We start from the raw sequence: 18,225 nt of genomic DNA, 5'->3' as shown, positions 1-18,225 counted from the left end.
TCGGTGTGCCTGCACCACACTAACCCCCTGCTGCATCGCCCATTCCCCTCTTTCTTCTTGGGAAGCAGCAGTGAGTCAGCTCTCAGGAGGCAAGATGAGCACTGCCACCCCCACCTCACCATCTGCTACTGAGTGCAGTTTGATATAGGAACCCCAAGTTCAAATCCACAGCTATCCTCTTTGTGGTTTGGCGTTGGGCAAGCCATCAGTCATACATTTAAACCCAACATGGAGGAATTGTGGGACTGCATGGGCTAGCCTACCCCTCAACACTGACTTGCCCACCAACAATGCCTCACCAACCATGAGAAGGGAGCGTATGGACAGAGTGCCTCCAACAGGATTGTGGGGAGAGAACCCTGGGCCAATCTGGATCGCCACACGCACACATATGGAATTTTACATGTGTTCTTCCAACACAAGCATAGTGCTCCTTCTCAGGCTCACAGTAGGGCCAACATAACCCTGTAAACCTCCTCAACATGTTAGAAAATTTCATAATGTCAGCTAAAAGGTAAAACATAATGAATACTTTAAAATAAGATTGACAAACTGTTGTGCAGTCCCATGTAAAGCTAAAGTACACATCATACAGGCAAAGCCCACAAAATCGAACATAATCTTTTATATTTGATGTTTTTAAAGAAATTGAATATATTGACGCATGCTACTTTTGAGATACCAGAGAGGTAACACCTTTTAAAGAGCTATCTTTAGGTAGGAAAGGGGGGAAGGAAAATAAATGCACTGAATATCATTTAACTATGTGTAAACCATTTGCACCATGATTATCAGATTACTACTTAAAAAAGGTATCTTCATGTTCCGATACACCTAAGGCTGATCCATAATAGTACAGAGGCATGACTGGTACAACTTGTGGGGTAAGCACACTACTACTGCAATCTGCACCATCATGGCAACGCAAAACACAGCTTCCACCACTACATGCATCATGGTCCCACAAGTCACCAATTCCATTTCCACACAAGCACAACAAACTTTTGCACTGGGCCCAAGTACACAGGCCAGCCAAAGTAAATAATGAGCACTTCTTGTGTTGAAGATCCCTAAACATTTTCAAACCAGCAGTTTTGGTCAGGGCTGTTTCCCTTTCAGAAGGCTTCTTAATATTCACTGCTTCCAGAATATTGCTACAGCGGGTTACACACACCCAAGATCTTCTGGACATTCCCAGCAACACTGAGACCCCCTTTCCCAGGAACTCTCATAAGAAACAGCAGGAGCACTTTCAAGTAGCAGGAGAGAGACTCTTATTTGGCCATACTCCAGTGAAAACTCTGCCAAGCCAGAAGATTCGGGGAGGGGATGGCAAGGAACACCAAAAAACCCCAAACAACTGGATAATAAGCAAGTCAACCTTAAGTAGGCCCTATATATAGAGGGCACACCATTACATTCTAGCTGCTCAAATGCAGAAAGACTCAAACCACGATGTGTAACCTACAATGCAGTTAAAAAAGAGCGGAATCAGGGGCAGACGACAGAAGTCATCATTCGCATGCCCCACTGCTGTCTGTAAATCCTTGTGCTACACAGACCCTCCCACCCCACATACATTCCAGCTGCCATGGTTAGGCTGGTAAATGATACTCTTTCCCTCTGCTCACATTTCACTCAAGGCCAATCATAGCGCAAGTAACTTAGCGAGAAGCCATTTGTTTTGCATCCCTCATTTGCCTCATAAACAAAGAGGCCCCAGGAGATATCCCTTTGACACCTTGAAAGTAATCCTCGCTTTCCCACAGCGGGTGCGGGAATGATCACATTCCAATTTCATAAAACTGTAGGACAGAACTAGGTCACCCAGTAATTGTGTAGCCTTAAAGGGGCAGCCGAGTTTGGATTTCACTTTGAAGTCTGAAAATGAGGTCATCATCACAGGAAGGGGTGGGGGTGGGGAGGAAAAGGCAGTCTTGAGGGGACATCTCCTCTTTTGACATGCATACCATCCACATGAGAACCTCACGCTGTGGCCCTTATTCCTGAAGGATTTATAAATAAACGCAGAGACTGTACAAACGTTCATAGCTGGGAGCTTTACGGATCAAGTCTGAACATTGTGAGCATTTCACACAGGGCTCCGGTTTTCCCCCAAGGTGCTGCCCTAACACGCATTAGGCTATTTTCTTTAACATCTCCTTCTGCGTAACCAGTGCCTCCCGGCTGGAAGAGGTGGGGAGAACACACACAGGTTTTCAAATTGTGTTCAACTTCTGGCCGGTCCTTGAAAATGCATTCAGGGTTTCCTCAGTAAGATCAGGCAGACAACTTGCCCCCCACTGTCAGCTTTCTCCTGCAGTGTCCAGCCCCAGGAGCACATTGGGACCTTCAAGGATGCGCTCTCAGGTGATATAGGGCAACGGTGAGGCCTACAACTGGTGCCCTGCATGAAGCGACTCGCATTGTGCTCTATACATGTCCCTGGATCCATTGCAACATGCAAGCCCAATCCGTAGAGATTCCTCAGTAGGCAAGGGTTTCCTAAAAGAAGGTTTGAGAACCACTGCACCTAAAAAATTGTAGTGTCTCAGATAACATTTCTGAAGGCAGCAGCCGCCTCACTCTCTTTTGGTTTCATCAGGAACTTAGGGCATTTTGAGTGAAATCCTAGTGGCATTTGTGTTGACGGCTTAGGTGACAATCTTTTGAAGTTGTAAGTCCTGGATGCTTAATGGGCAGGTCCATCGGCAGATTCCAAGAACAAAACAGAAATTGCTGACGAGTGATATGACGGGATAGCAAATTTTCAGGGTTAAGAATTCACTGGCAGTTTTTCAATGAAGTGTAGTTCTGAAACCAGAAATCAGATTGTTCCCTCTGTTTAGCTGGTATATGCGACAATTTTGGCCATGTGTATACTTAAAACCGCAGATGCAACACAATCTCTGAAATCAGACTTGTTTCATATAGTTTATAGGACTGTAAGACATAGAAAACTGCTAAGATTTTAAATGCATACTTAATAGCTGTGGAACAATTAGACCAAAATAGATGAGCATCAGTTCTCAAATGTGCCAACATGTAAGAATCAGTCATTTCAACAAAACAGTGTTGAAAGTTAGCTTCTGTAGAAGAAATCAAGCAAAACTTTGAACTGCAAATGTGTTTAATGAGGAAGGAAATGCCATAGACTAACCTCTAGGCTCCTTCTTCAGGTTTAACAGGAGTTAAATACATAACAGAATGTGTTCTAGGACTTAGACGCTGAAATGGAGAATGACACTAAAACCATACTAAGGATGTGCAACACATACACTGACCTGAAAGTGTGTCATATTTCAGTGAAGGATAAATACTGGTGGAGCATATTAGTTAATCACATGTACTATGTAGGGAGGGAAGTATTTGGTTCAAATATCAGTTCTACCACAATCAAACTGGATAACCTTTAGCAAAGCCACCAACACCATCTCCCACATATGCATCAGACCATGCACTAAATGACTATATAATGTATTTCAGTATTTGTCTCAGAGACAGGAAAAATATAGTTGTCCTTGTACAATAAGGTGGAAAGCAAGCAGCATAACCACAGCCGTTTATGAAATAATTTGGTAACTAACATACTACAGTGGACGCTCGGGTTGCGAACGTGATCTGTGCGGGATGCACGTTTGCAACCTGTGTCTGTGCGTCTGCGGGTTGCAATTTGGCGCTTCTGCGCATGCGCAACCGCTGAAACCTGGAAGTAACCCATTCCAGTACTTCTGGGTTTCGGCAGTCCGTAAACCCGAAAAAACGCAACCTGAAGCGTCTGTAACCCAAGGTATGACTGTACAGTTAAACAAATTAGGAAAACCTTAATTTCAACATGTGTCATTTCCTTATTGGCCTAAAGCAGTTATTTTCTACATGAGAAAATAATTTTAAATGTCACATAAATTCTGTAATTTTTCAGAACCCCAAAACTGTGTATAAAAGCAAAACTCAATATACACTTGGACCCAGCTGTAATGCAAGGAAGCCAATATTCTAGTTGGCTGCCATGTTTACCAATGTCATGTTGTCAACAAGGCAGTAAATGCAGGGGGAGGGTTATTGGGTTGTTGTTATTTTATGGTTTTATATTTTGATTTTATTCTGTGAACCACCCTGAGACCTCCAGGAATAGGGCAGTATATGAATTCAATGAATCAGTAAGGTCTGGACTGTATCACTTAAGAAGACTGCAGATGGGGATTCACATAATGGGATGCTCTGCCAAGCAAAACATGCCCGACATGTGGAAAAGTTGGGGTATTAGGATACAATCCCCAAGATGCAAGTCTTAAGACTGCCTTAGTAAGAACTGGTTCTCAAATATGCGACCAAGTGCAAAGTTGACATTCAGCCTTCACCAGTAATTTATTTGCCCTCAGTCGTTTGAGGAGGGTGTTACAACCATATCTCCCAAACAAAACAAAAAACCTGAAAAGCAACATAGGAAACCTGAAACATACGAAAACTAAACCTTCCACAAGTATAAAAATCCTCTTCCAGAGCTGGCAGTCACTTACGACTGTTACTGTGCCCCTTCTCATTCAGTAAGAGTGAGAAAATGTTGGGGTTTTGGAAGAAGTGACTCTCACTCCCCTGGGAAGGAAACGGACCATCCAAGCAGTCCCCCATCATGGGAAGGGGGGGTGACACCTTTGGGATCCTTGTTCCCTCAAATGTATCTTACCAAAATGTATGTTACCCAAAATTGAAGCTTTAGTTTACCTATATAAAGGGGAGGAGGGGTGCTGCCAGTATTTCACTCCCAAGCCCCCAATAACAAAGAAAACTGCTCCTGGCTTGCAAGAAGTGTACAAACTGAGAAATTTTTGCTGTTCACCCCCTTGGGGCAGTCTAGAAATGTTTTTATAAACAAATAGGCATACTTTTTTGTTTAAATTGTTAAAGGAATTTGGCAACTTCACACTTCTTTAAATAGGGCCTACATTTCATAAAATCTTTACTTTCACACCCCCAGTTCCCCCACATCTCCAGTTGCGGGCTTCTTCCATTGTCATGGACTATGGAACAGCTGCTGACAGCAATACTGAAACCAGTATGGATGAAGTAGAAGCAGAAGGCGCCCAAAGAGCCTCTCAAAATAATTTTCCTGCTTAAATAACTTTCTCCTTAAAAAGCCCAAGCTCTCCAGGTGAGAGACACCAGCCAGTCAGCGGACTTGAGCCAACTGCTCTTTTCCACCTCCCTGGCACTTCCCACTTTCATTGACCATCTGCCCAATCACCAAACTTCCTGTGGGCTTCAGAATCAGCAGTCCCACCTTGACCACCCTGCCTGAGAAGTGCTAGACTACAGTCTCTAGGCCCTCCCAAACACTCACTACTTTTCCTGGTGCTTATGGGTGCAGGGTATAAGGAATGCTTGCAGAGTGCAAGGGCAGCGCAGGGGTGGGGGGAGCATGCATTTGTGTCCAAATAAACACTTGCACCACGCACAGGCAAATGCCCATCTTTACACATCCAGGGTCAGTTTATCTCCCACAGTAACAGCACCCTGAATTCTTTAGTTTTTCCCTATATATGGAGAGAAACATTCACTTACATGTGCGAAGAAAAGGAGACCACAATTCACATGGCAGTTCAGTGTGTTTCTGAAAAACAGTTCTATTTGCACAGATCCATCCTTGCTCACACTAGAGTGTAACAGAATGTTAGTAACTATACACTCTATATTTAAAAGTGTGAGAATGTTACAGTACATCAAGGCTTTTTGACTTCAGATATATTTGACTGTTCAGAATATCTGCACTTACGAGCACCTTTGGTGTTGCACTGACGTTTCAGGAATAGAGATATTTATTTTGCTGATCACTTATGCCCTTCTGCATGTTCTACAACCAACAGTTCGCAGTGCATATTTTACTGTCAAAACCTTAAACGAGGCTAAAGGAAAAAGAACTACCAATGCTGACTGTGCCATAAATCCTTAAAAATTGTCTACAGATTAAAAACATGAGGTAAATTTGAATCACTCCCCATAAATATGGTTTAGAAAACTGCTTTAAGCTATCGTTTAGAATCAGAAAAGCTACTTATGAAGAACACTGTACACCACACAGGCATTCTGCCATTTATTCAGCTCTTCAAAAACAGCTTGGGGTTGCCAGCCTGTTTTGGCCCCCATCTCTTCTGCACACATTACTGAAAAAAGGTAATCTCCTAAAATGCCATCCAACAGTCCACTCTAGTACCAAGAGAATAGGGAAGAAAGAAGATGTGGCTCTTCAGATGGCAAGACAGGACCCACAAATGGGTTGCGTTAAGCATTTAACTTGTGCACATTCAGCTTCACGTGCTTGGCAAAAAATAATAAAATAAAGGGGGGGCCCAGGTACAATCCCCAGAACACAGCATCTGCCTAAGTTGTGGGCTTACTTTATACTTAGTATTTATGGATTGTTTTTCGTAAAAGTCCCTCGAGTTCTTGTCAACTTCAGCATCAAGACACAGGGGAAGAATCTTAGAATCATAGCACTGCCAGTTGGAAGGGACCATGAGGGCCATCTAGTCCAACCCCCCGCCAAGGGAGGAATATTTCTCCCAACGTGGGGCTCAAGCCCACAACCCTGAGATTAAGAGTCTCCTGCTTTACTGACGGAGCTATACCGCTTTCAAACACTCAAGACACTTTATATATATTATCCCCATTATCTTTATAATAGGAGGTAGGCTACCTCTACAGTGGTACCTCGGGTTACAGACGCTTCAGGTTACAGACTCTGCTAACCCAGAAATATTACCTCAGGTTAATGGCCGTGACGAAAGCCATTCTAAATTGTTCCAATCCCTCCTCCTCCTCCATGGCGAGATACTGACTGAGCACCTTCTCCTCCTCTGCTTATCCACAGCAGCTCATCTCCTCTCAAGCTGGTTCATAACAGGCTTTCATGTTATCAGGAACTTGACAGGGCCCAGCTTTAACAACTCTCTGGTCTATTACTACTCCTTATGAGCTACCACTCTACATGCGAGGGGCATTCACACATTTGGGACTCCTCCGTGTCTAAGGATGCTATTCTTAGTTGCCCTGTGTGGAGTCACTGTCTGAAACAGAACAGTATGATTTTATTGCTTTGGCTCGTTGTTACTGTATTAGGCTTTTTACCATTTTAATGTTGTGAACGTTATCTGGTTGATTTTATCAGGTACTACATGCTGCATTCTGAAACAAAGTCTATTAAATAAATGAATGAACTATTATTTGTATTAATAAACTTGTTAGCCTGGAGTCTCAACAGAAAGATGCATCTGCCTTGCACAAGATACCACCGTGCTTCTTTCACTGCAAACCGCTCTGTATCCCTACTACAGCTGTGCAGGATTGCCTCTATCCACCACAACAAAGCTTTATTTTTCAGTTCTCTGGGCTTCCCTGCTCTTTCTTAGAGCCAAGATTCTCAAATGGAAGTTGCAAGTCACTTGTAGGTAGGACAGACAAATGTTGGGCCTGCAAAAGGGATCTGCTGCTACTGAAGACCAGTGTCCTTTCTCTCTTTGAAGCCCGGGTGAGGCACTCCAAATGCAGCAGATAACGGAAGGAACTGCTCAGTTCCTGTCTTTTGGGTCAATCTGGAGCAAACAAGCAGACCCTGTTGCCAGGAAAGAGAGGACAGTGAAAGGAGTCTCTATTTTCCAACTCCACAGAATTCATATGCATCAACACTTCTATGGGCAACAACCTACACACAACCCCCAACGAAACAGATGGTTAATACAGGCCTAGTTTGGGGAGAGGGAGGGTACAATTCAGAAGACGGATCACCGTATTTTTCGCTCCATAAGACGCGCCTGACCATAAGACGCACCTAGTTTTTAGAGGGGGAATGCAAGGAAAATAATATTCTTTAAAGGGAGTGCTGAGGAGAGCCTGTATGCATCCCAGGCTCTGCTCAGGGCTCCCTTTCACGGGCCACGTGGAGCGTGTGTGTGGCTCTTGGGGGCTTTTCCCTGAGGAGGGAGAAGGGCAGCCCGTCAGTGACGGAGAGTCTTTCTGTCAAAAAATGATTTAAGTCAAGTCTTATTGACTAGTAATTTAAATCGTGATTTAATTTGATTTGCTTTAAATCAAATCCACCCTGCTGGGATCCAAGTCACTGGGAATAAACAGCTTCCCAAAACTGCATTTTGCACAAGTGTAAAAGCGTGCAAGTGTTATAGGACTTCACCACAGTTTACACACACACAAAGACATATGCTGCATACATCCCAGAGCAGAGGTTAAAGACACCAAACTGAACCGGCAACCCAACAAGCAGAAGCTTCAAAGAGAAGCTTCAGTCAGTCTTTATTTTACTCTCTCCAAACTTTCCTCAGATGGTGCCGCCCAACATTTTTACTGGTCAAAAGAAGGTGGGTTTGTTTTGCTCCCGTGAATAAGCAAACGGCAGATGTCTAGCTGGAATATATGGCAGCTTCCAGTTTCACAGGCAGGAAGAGAAATAAAGAACTCTGTGTTCGCAGGAGCCCTCGCTCCCCACTAGGCAGAGACAGCAGAAATCTGACAGGCTTTAAAAGCAGCAGAAAACATAACAACATTAAAAACACAAAGTAAGTACCTATTGTACAGAACAACCTCTCCCAAAATAACCCTTATCCCAAATTAATAAAACCATGACTTGTTAATTCAATTAAACTGCAGTTCTCGAGCCATTCACACACTGCTGTAGCCAAGACAAAAATCAATGAGGCTGATCCACAAGGAATCTGGAAAGTTCACTTCCACTAGCCTTGAAACTGTATGGGGTTTGATTAGGCATGTTGGTTTTTAAAAAGCTACCAACTTAAATTAAACCTCAAGCAAATTTTTATTGGCACTAATAAACTTCTTCCCTCTAGTCTAGTGAAACATGGAACCTTAGCCTGGGAGACATTAATCCAGCAGCCAAAAATATTCTCTCAAGCATGACTAGGTTTTCACAATATCCTGCTAGATCCCCACCACTGCAAGATCACCTTTTCCATTTAGCACCAGTGTGAACATAAAAGTAGGCCGTTCTTCCCAAGCTGCATCTGACCTGAGGAAGAGGAGGTCTTGAGCATATGCCTTCCTTAAAATCTTTTCCCCCCCTTTACCAAATCTCATCCATATTCATATTTAATATATTTCCCCATGCTTTCATCTACATGATTTCCCACAAACACACATACTACATTCATTGCCCAATCATCACTAGTTTGAGAAAAGACTCCCGTTTCCTGGCGTGTGATCAACCTGTTTGGATTCTAACCTGCAGACTGGCTCCCCCCTCCCCCCCAGCCCAGGAAGGATTCCCCTCGCCCGCCTTACCGATCCCACCCCAGGCTTCAAGTTTCCATTTCTCCACCCTTCGCCGGACTCGCTCCTTCCCCCCCATGAAGGACCCGACTCGGCGCTTCCTGCCGATGGCCAACAGGTGAGGAGGGGGCACCGGGTGCTTTAAAAGCCAGAACCCGGAGGGGGGGGAAGTGTTTCAGGATGAGAGAGAGAGAAAGGGAGAAGTTAGGCAGCATCCCCAGTGCAGCGGGTCCAGAGAGGGGCGCCTGGGCAAGTCAGGAAAAGCAGCCGGAGAGCAGGCGAGCTCCTCCTGCACACGAGGAGACCCACGGACTTACCCCAGTCGGAAGCGGAGCGGGACTTCTGCACAGAAAAGGCCTCGCCCCTCTGTCCCACCTTACAAAGCCATCTCCTTCTCCCCGAGCCCCTTCCGCCTCGCGCCCCGCAGGATCCCCGCCGGAGAAGCGAGCCAGGGAGAGACCCACGTCACTCCCTTTTCCCAGGCCCCTCCCGCTCCCGCCCCCGCAAAGGGAGCGGCCAAAAGGACGGGAGGAAAGTCCGCAGAGCCCGCCCCCGCCTCCCGCTGATTGGAGAGGGAGGACGTCACTCGCGGGAAGGGGCGGGGCTGGGTCTGGCCCGCCTCCCCCTCGACATTCCAGGGTCCCGGGAAGGGGGGGGGGGCGCCTTTGCCGCGTCCGCGGGGAAGAGGCGGTGCGGGGAGTGAACAGCGCGCGGCGAATCGCGGGGGGGGTTGTCGCGAATGCAAAGTGCAAACGGGGATCTTTACTACCAATGCAAAGTGAAAACTGGTTTTAGAGTTTTTCCATTTTGAAAATCATTTTCCCCTAGTAGTTTCAGAAACTGCGTGCTCTCGAGGCGGGTGGGGAGAAGAGCCCCAGGACTTTCAGCAACTTTAAAAAAACTGTGTTGTCCTGGAAGAAATCTGCCTGCGCCAGGCCATGTTGGAATCAGATTGCATTTTAACAGCCTCCCCGCCGTTTGGCCCATTCCTTCGCCCTCGCGCTCCGCTTGCAAGGTTTGCTCTTCGCAGTCCGGAACTGAAATTAACTTCAGTTTGGTTTTACAATGGACGTTATTCACACAGCAGCAACAGCAAACACCAGCCAGTCGCGCAGCCAAATTCTGAATGAATTGCAATTCAACTCGGGGAGTGTCGCTAAATCATTCAGTTTAGGGACTGTCGCTAAATCATCTTTTGTGTGTCTTTTAGGATTGGGGGATCAAAACAAAAGTTTCTCAAACTAATTTTAAAAGGTCTGGCCTGAGACAGGAATTATAGAATCAAACAACTGTGGAATTAGAAGGGACACCAGGGGTCATCTAGTTCAACCCCCTGCAATGCAGGAATCTCAGCTAAAGCATCCATGACAGATGGCCGCCCAACCTTTGCTTAAATGCCTCCAATGAAGGAGATTCTGCAACCATTCCACTGCCAAAAAACTTACTGTCAGAAAGTTCTTCCTGATCTTTAGTTGGAATCTCCTTTCTAATAACTTGAAGCTGTTGGTTCAAGTCCTAACATCCAGAGTTGAAAAAAACCAAGCTTGTTCCCTCTTCCACGGGACAGCCCTTGAGATATTTGAAGATAGCTATCATATCTCCTCTCATTCTCCTCTTTTCCACGCTAAACAGACCCAGCTTCTTCCTTCATTCCTCATAACACCAACAACCTTCTAGCAACACCCAGAGCTTAGTACACACACACATACACCCAGGCAAGCAAAATGCACTGTCACTGTCCAGTCACACATTACAGCCAGGCAAAAGCCCTCAAGGAGAACCAGAGAGAGGTTTGGTCTAGGGCTGTTGGTGTCCAAACTTTTATCAAAGAGGGCCAGATTTGATGAAGTGGAGGGCTGGGAGGGCCGACCAAAGTTGTTGAGCTTTTTTTTAGGATTGAACCCCAGGAAATAAACTGCCACGGGGGCCGGATTAAACCGACCAGAGTGCCAGATTAGGCCCCCAAAACAGACTTTGGACATGCCTGCTCTGGGGAGAGTCCAGGAGCCAAACAAACTGACCTCGAGGGCCACATGTGACCTTCATGCTTGATGTCCCTCCCCCTATTCTAGACCTTCAAATGTTATTGTTATTGTGTAGGAGAGCCAGTGTGGTCTAGTGGTTAAGAGCGGTAGTCTCGTAATCTGGGGAACCGGGTTCGCATCTCCGCTCCTCCACATGCAGCTGCTGGGTGACCTTGGGCCAGTCACACTTCTCTGAAGTCTCTCAGCCCCACTCACCTCACAGAGTGTTTGTTGTGGGGGAGGAAGGGAAAGGAGAATGTGAGCCGCTTTGAGACTCCTTAAAGGGAGTCAATGGCGGGATATCAAATCCAAACTCTTCCACTTCTTCTTCTTCTTCTTCTTCTTCTTCTTCTTCTTCTTCTTCTTCTTCTTCTGCCCTCTTTTGGACTCTGCCTTTATACATAACACTGAAGCATTTAGAAGTGTTCAGATGAATCCCACACACATTTAATGAACCACAAAGAAGCAGCAGGAAAACACCTGCTGGCTACGGTCGTTGATCCTGACACTCCCACTGGCCACGTCCACATACAGTTGTACATAGAGTCATACGATTGTAGAGCTGGAAGGATTCCAAGGGTCATTTAGTCCAACCCCCTGCAATGCAGGAATCTCAGCTAAAGCATCCATGACAGACCCCCTGAATGCTCCTCACTCAGCAGCAGGTGGTGTCCATTGGGTCTAGTGAAGTGGAAGGCAGGAGCCCCAAACAGCAGGTGGAGCCCGTGAGGCACAGAGTCCACTCATTCTAGTTTTGCCCCCTTCCCTGCTGAGTTTTACAAGGGCAGACTGGGAGTAAGGAAGCTAGCAGCCCCTGAACTGGCTGTGAAGTGGCAAGGTGTGGGTCCTGAGAGCAGCCTGAGTTTGGGGGGGAACTTCCCCATTAGCCCGAACGGAGCAGCCTCCCCTGCTTCAAGTGCTTTCTCACCAGCCATTCACTGGCTCTGTTTGGGAGGCCCATCTCAACACCACTTTGGTCAGAACTAAATACGGCTTTGATACAGTGATAGCGCAGCACTTCATTTTGACAACAAATTGTGCTGTTCTTCCTCTGAAAATTAAGCCCCAGGTAAGCTCTTCTTTGCATAGATTTTATGCCATCACTTTAACAAAGTGAAAATTAGCATAGGACAATGCTACTAAGTCTGCAGGGACCTTGAAACTGTAACACTTGGATGTGAGAAAACTGCTAATATTTGCACTGTGGTGCTTAGTCGGGGTATTTTAGGTTTAAGTTTTAGCACTTCTATGGTATTTTAACAGCAATAGGTAGCTAAAGTATTTTAGCTGTTCTAGGAGAACTGTGGTTGCTTCTAGTCTATGACTGTTTTGCAGTTTAGGGGTATTATTTTTCCTTCCACAATCAAATGGAAATGGAATAAAAATGGTGGTCTATGTCAGTGTGGGGTTGTTGTTGTTTTGCAGTACTCACGGGTACACGGTAGTGGCACCTTCCCCCCTCCCCCCAAAAATGGCTTCTAAAGCAAGCATGCGAGGAGGGTGCGCCTTTTCTCCTGTGCCCATGACGGCAGGCCCCTCGGCACCGCCAGCCCCAGCAGTGGCACTTACTCCTCGTCCTCATCCTGCGGCAGCATAGTTGCAGGAAGCTGCTGGGCTGCCACTGCACCCGCCACTCTGCCAGCTCTAAGGCTAGCAGAAGGCACTTGGCACTCAGCAAGTGGACCAGTTCATGGCGGCGGCAGCAGAATCGATGGCAGGGCCAGGCAGCGCCAAGAGGACGCCCGTTTCCTTGAAGGCCTCACATGTGGCACAGAGGGGGAGGGCCATGTCTCCTGGCACGCGCCCCACATCGACCCCCAGCCTGCAGCCACAGCCAGTCGGCTGAGAGGGGTATTTCATGGTAAGTACCGGCACCTTTTCTCCCTAGAAAAATGGCACTGGTCTAAACAGTACTTAATATAATGCCATATCACCCAGCATTGCCATGGCAAAGACTGTTCTATATTTATTAATAATCTAAGTCCTGTTCAGCGAAGCCTTCTTGCAATTTTAGTCTGCAGCTTCCCTTGTGCAGTTCCCCACCCGTATTTCCTCCCTGCTAAGCATAGTGCAACCTTGCTGATAGGCCTGGGCGATGTATCAATATATCACCCAGGACCGGGATGAGGGGCAGACGGCGCTAGCGGCTTCACTCAGCAGTATATTGTGGGTGAGACTGGCACTGCTCCTGAGTCCCTCTGCTACCAGTACCGCTTTCAGCATCGGACCGCTGCTAGCAGAGGGACTAGAGATGGGAAGGCCTGGAAAAAACTGGAAAATTGGGAAAGAGCAGTCCCCCCCCCTGTTCCCCCCCAAGCCGTTTTATTCAGGGGGGGTTGATATAGTTTGAATATTCCACACACTATTCCCCCTGCCTATTTTTTCCTGAAAAAAATGGCTTTGGAAAAAAACAGGAAAAAACCTGTCCCCCCACCCTCAATTTTTCCATTTCTCTTCCAGGCCTTCCAGCACCCCCACTTTGGAGCTCCCTGCCGACTGACACCAGGCAGGTGCTCTCACTGTACTCTTTCCGGCAACTGCCCATCTGAACACATAGAAGCTGCATGCAATTTACCGTATTTTTCGCCCCATAGGACGCACCAGCCCATAGGACGCACCTAGTTTTGGGGGGGGGGAATAAAGAAAAAAGATGTTATTTCCCCCGCAGGCTTCTCCCCACCCGAGCTTCTCCCCGCCGCCAGCCCCACAAGCTCTTCTCCCCGCTGCCAGCCTTCAGACCAGGTCGGGGAACTGAAGCCCGGGGCACGCTGTGCAGTGCGCCCCAGGCTTCCAAATGCAGGCTGCTATCCGCAAGCCTAGGGAGCCCGACGGGAACTCCCACGGGCTCCCAAGGCTTGCTGAGAGCTTCCTGAAGCCTGTATTCACCCCATAGGACGCACACAGATTTCCCCTTCATTTTTGGAGGGGGAAAAGTGCGTCCTATAGGGCGAAAAATACGGTACTTCCTTTTAACCATCTTTTAAATCATCTTTTGAATACTCTTAAATACCTGCTTTTAACTGTGTTCTATCAACCATTTTAATGTTCTGTTTAGAAGCTCTCTTACTATCTGTTTTGTAAACTGTTTAGAAGCTCTCTTACCATCATGCCTTTTATAATATATAATAACAAATTCAATTTAAAACACACACACACACACACACACACACACACACACACACACACACTCCTTTTCCTTTCAGAGTTTGAGCCTTAGTGCAACATACTATTCAGTAACTGGATGTTGATTACTTCTGGGTCTGGCATGCAAAAAAAAAGTGCCTTACGCTTTGCCCTGGCTGTCCTCAAGTAGAGATGGGAAGGCCTGGGGAAAAAACGGGAAATGGGGGGACAAGTCCCCCCCTTTTTTCCAGAGCCAATTTTTAGAAGTTCATGAGAAAAATGACAAAGAGGAAGAGGAAGAATAAATGGAAAATGAAAGCAGTAGTTCAGAAAATTAGATAGAATAAACTGCATGTATATGTTGTGTCTTCTGTGGGGTTTTTTTTTAAGCAGTACTCAAAAGGTAGACCTTGTATGGAGCTTAAATATTGAGGTGGACCTTAACTTTATTTGCTGTTGGTGCTAAGGGGCAAATCTGATTATTTTTTATGTTGATGGTTCCTTGCTTTTTTGTTGCTTTTGAGGGAAAGGGGGGTGGTTACCTGTTTTATTGCAAGAATAATACTGTACAGTACTTTTATATACACTGTGTTCACGCTCTTTGTACAACTACGCCACACTGAACTTTTTTTCAATTTTTCCAAAATTTATATTTTTTCCAGGGAAAAACAGAGGAAAAAATGTTTTTTTCTCATGGCTTCAAAATTTCTGGAAATTTAACATCTCTAAGAGGGACTCAGGAACAGTGGCAGTTTCATCCATGATGTACTGCTGTCTGAGGCCGCCATCGCTCTCTGCCCCTCAGACCGCAGAGGGAAGAACAAGCTGTATCGCCGGCTGACTGGAGGCTGCCATGAAAGACAGAAGAGCAATAAATTCTTCTGACCCAGAATAGGCTTCATGGAACAGATAGCAGAAAAGCAGCATTTTGTATGAACTTTGCTTAAAGATACCTGTTGCCATAGTAATTAGGGGCAGGCTGTTCTGACCAATTAAAATAGTTTTAGGAGTCCACAAGCTGTCCATGTGTTCTGTTACCCAATCATATTGCTGAAAAGGATTGTGCACGAGGCGATAATGCATGTAATTGTTATAAAAGTGTCTTGAATTTTGTATTTGTGGTCCCAGCTTTTCAGAGATATCCACTGGGGCCTCCAGATTTATGCTGCAGCAATAAATATACAGTAAACTCTTTCTACATGCTGAGTTTGTCTTCTTTTGGCTGAAGGATCAGCGTTTTTATTCCACCCACCCTTTTATGGTAACAATTGTACAACCAAAAACACAAGATTCAATAACTGGAGAGAAGTTATATGAAATATTTATATTATTATTTTCAGCCTGACTAGAGCTCTCCAAATTGCCTCATAGAATGTAATAAAAACAATATAAAAATAACCAATTAAAACTGTGCCATAAATAATTAAACCATGGGCAATACAATAGTGAAAGCAGGTCTTTAAAAAGCATTAAAAAGGGAGGGAGAGAATAATACTTCTAGATATTGGCAGGGGGCTAAAAGCAGGCTTTCCAAGAGAAAACATTCTATACTCAGTACCAGCACCAATAAGGCCCTGTCTCACATACTTGCCAGATGTTGTAAGCAAATGGAACTGAACCTCGCAGAAGATCTCAGTGGGTACATACAATCATGTGGGAGCAGGTGCTTCTCTAGAATGACTGCCACTCCCCATATGAACTGACTTGGACCTCATTTGAGGTGCTGCTTTGACTGCCCCCCTCCAAGAGAGGTCCAGAGGGTGGCAAAACCAGAACAGGCAGTTTCTGTGCTGGCTTCCCACTTGTGGAATGCTCTCCCCAGCAAGGCTCGCCTGGCACCCTTGTTACGTATCTGTAGGCGCCTGGCAAAAGCGTTTCTCTTCTCCCAGGCCTTTGACTAATTAAACAATCTGTGGCCTTTTTAAATAGTTTTTCTTTGTTATTGTGTTATGTATTTTCAGGGCCGTCTTAAGCATATCCGACACCGTGGTGCAAAGATCCCTCCGACGCCCCCCCCCCGTTTCCCAGAGTTGTCGAGTTGTCAACCTTTTTTAAGGGGTGGAACCCCTAAATTATTGACCTTTTTAAGGAAAGGTTCCCCAGAGTTGTTGACCTTTTGTTCAATGTGGAAAATGAATCAACCCACAAAAAAGTCACTAAAAGTCAATGTATATCAAACATTTTCTCAATCGGAGCCACAGTTAGTTTGCTTTCATCTCATTAACACATACTGTATGCTTCAAATACCAGTTAAGAGATTTTTGTGTACTATTGGTCAGATAATGCTGTTAACAGCAATAGAATTCACAACCAAAAAAATGCCTGCCCCTAGCACATTTCACAGCTTCAGCTGCTACAGACTGTCACTGAAAATAATGCCTTGGTCAGTCTGAACCATGTCAAGTAAACTATGGAAATAGCATATCCACAACACAAACTTTCTTTTCAAGTCTAATTCCATAGTGGGTACAATCTGAGGGAGCCACTATTCCCAGCCTGTGAAAAGTAGTGGAACTTGGCTATCAGAAAATGTTGAAAATGTGATAGTTACAGTACATTCTTGCAGCCCAGCGCCAGGTTCTAGGCATTGCAGTGGGTTGGACTAGATGACCCTTGGGTCCCTTCCAACTTTACAATTCTAAGATTTAATAAAAGGTCCTTACAACATAATGCAGTTTAGTCCCATATGATTAAGCAATTATAAATAAATGTGATCCGCCCTGTGATTCTCAGACGAAGAGTAGTGTATAATTCTTTTAAAAGAAAGATACCTGGACACAACCCCTGATTTGTGAGCTGTTTGTATGCTCTCATAACCCCTTCCTCTGTGTATGTTTATTTCTATACTGGCTTTTGGCCCAGGCCTCCAAATCTTTCTGTTAGTACACTGCCCTTCTCAAGGCAGCTCACAGCATAAAAATACAAAACACAAACACAAGATGCATAATTAAAAACAAGAACAGAAACAAAATGAACCCATAACCTCCTCCTACCAAAGCAGTGAATGAATTAAATATACAGTATAATAAAAACAAAAAGATAAAATAGAAACAAATTATGCACACCATGAATCAATCACACATTACACACAAACAGCTGTACTCCAGGGCAGGACTAGCTGGCTTAACGTTCTGGTTCCTCAACTGGCAGCAGTTCTGTAGGTGCAGAAAAAAAGGTCTGGAGGGGCTAAAGTTGGTGTCCTGATTTTCCAGGGACAGACCCAGAATTATGAAAGCCATCCCAGCTTCTGATTTGATCCCAGAATGTCCCTACTTCCCCCACCAGGGCTGCCGCTGCCACTGAGCTCAGAGAGGAGAATGAGCCAGCACTTGTCCGAGGCTGCTGCGGCTGCGAGGGAGCATCCCGTTGACTCTCCTTGGGCAGCTCAGAGCGGCTGCTGGAGAGGAGGAGGAGTGGCTGTTGCCCTGAGGGCGAGCTCTGCATGATGCCCCGGCTCTGAGGGGCAGGCAGAGGGCAGGAGAGCCCCGGGGGGGAAGAAGGGGGAAGCAGAGCAAGCGCAAGGAGTTTTGATTTCTTAAAAAAAAAAAAATAAAACTTTGTACATCTGCCCCTTTCTAAAACTTATTTGTTGATGTGTGCTTTTCTTTTTGTAAATCTACCAAAGAATAAATCCAGATTGGAATGGAGGTGTTTTCTCAGGACGGTGGAGGCCTGTGTGCTACATCCGGCTGGTGCAGTGGTGGTGCCCCTCACCCTCCTTCTGATAGGAAGGGGGAGGGATGGGGGGGTTGAGGGGGGTCAGTTGTGGGGAGTGAGAAATGTC

The 18,225-nt window shown here is 45.6% G+C and overlaps 1 protein-coding gene across 33 annotated transcripts in view; it reads right to left on the bottom strand.

Annotated features, from left to right (window-relative positions):
• Positions 1–9,799, bottom strand: part of PPFIBP1 (PPFIA binding protein 1) — a 116,673-nt gene extending 106,874 nt beyond the window's left edge. For 24 of the 33 annotated variants that reach the window (XM_083575011.1, XM_083575022.1, XM_083574981.1 and 21 more), the window contains exon 1: positions 9,612–9,769. The gene's annotated coding sequence lies outside the window, so the exon portion shown is untranslated. Of the gene's footprint in view, positions 1–9,611 lie in introns of all 33 variants that reach the window. The other 9 variants (XM_083575016.1, XM_083575017.1, XM_083574982.1 and 6 more) reach the window with 6 other exon arrangements.
• Positions 9,800–18,225: the final 8,426 nt, after the last annotated feature.

Source organism: Podarcis filfolensis (genome assembly GCF_964270895.1).
Source record: "Podarcis filfolensis genome assembly, chromosome: 10".
NCBI classification, from domain to species: Eukaryota; Metazoa; Chordata; class Lepidosauria; order Squamata; family Lacertidae; genus Podarcis; species Podarcis filfolensis.
Note: the sequence above shows the minus strand (reverse complement) of the source record. Positions and strands in the feature narration are given on the sequence as shown.